This window comes from Tupaia chinensis, unplaced genomic scaffold (genome assembly GCF_000334495.1).
Source record: "Tupaia chinensis unplaced genomic scaffold, TupChi_1.0 Scaffold000291_1, whole genome shotgun sequence".
Lineage (NCBI taxonomy): Eukaryota > Metazoa > Chordata > Mammalia > Scandentia > Tupaiidae > Tupaia > Tupaia belangeri.
Window position 1 is genome coordinate 3562849 of NW_006159776.1, and position 867 is coordinate 3563715.

Here is an 867-nt window from a genome sequence, read left to right on the forward strand (position 1 = left end):
TCCCAGATTTGATCATCACCATTCTGAAGTGCTAACTTAGCTCAACCCTACTTCTTTTTTGACATTTAAAAATGTATACTTTAATAAGTATGAAGTATATAAACAATTAGGTAAGCTTGGAGTTGATCAAGATACATAAATTAGGAGATACAAGTGTCTATCTAAATTTTCTATATTTCTTTTTTATAGGATATTTATTAAAGTAAATTGTTTAATATACAATTTCTCATTAGTCATTTTGGAAGTCTTTTATTGTAAAGATAGTTCTTCTGTCTGATGAAAACAGCAGCCACCGTGATTACTCTAGATCACTACGTTGGATAAATTCCATTTCGTCCTGAGACACAAGTTTCCTTCTGTATCTCTGAGATAAAGTTTTTATTATTTCTGCCATGTCTAGTGGACCCTGATACATCAGCCAATCTGGTGATTTACTTCCCTTCAAATGCTGTGAAACTGCAGAAGAATGGGATGGATGGTAGCCCTGCTGACCTCAAAGCTTCAGATACGTTGGGTTTAGGATCATCTCTTCTGTCAGGAAACCTTATTAATGGCATATATGGCTTCACTACCTGCGTGACACTGCTGGCAGGTGCCATCTTGCTGCCCATCATGACCCCAGACTCAACCCTGCTTTACAGAAATTTTTTTTCATTGCTCCATAGGTGAATTTCAAGTAATTATGGAATTCATGGCCCTCCATGGCAGAGCTCCTGCCTACCTTTCTCACACTAAGAAAACAAGATGTCACAATATATTATTGTCAAAAACAACTTTAAATACTAACACACAAAAGTTTAAAAAGTAAAATTAACAAAAAATGTACTCTCTAAACTTTAGAGAAGCCAGACTAAATACATTAATGTA

At 35.1% G+C, this 867-nt stretch overlaps 1 pseudogene; it reads right to left on the minus strand.

Annotated features, from left to right (window-relative positions):
• Positions 1 to 298: 298 nt before the first annotated feature.
• LOC106735076 (28S ribosomal protein S36, mitochondrial pseudogene) lies at positions 299 to 614 on the minus strand (annotated as a pseudogene).
• Between the last annotated feature and the right edge of the window lie 253 nt (positions 615 to 867).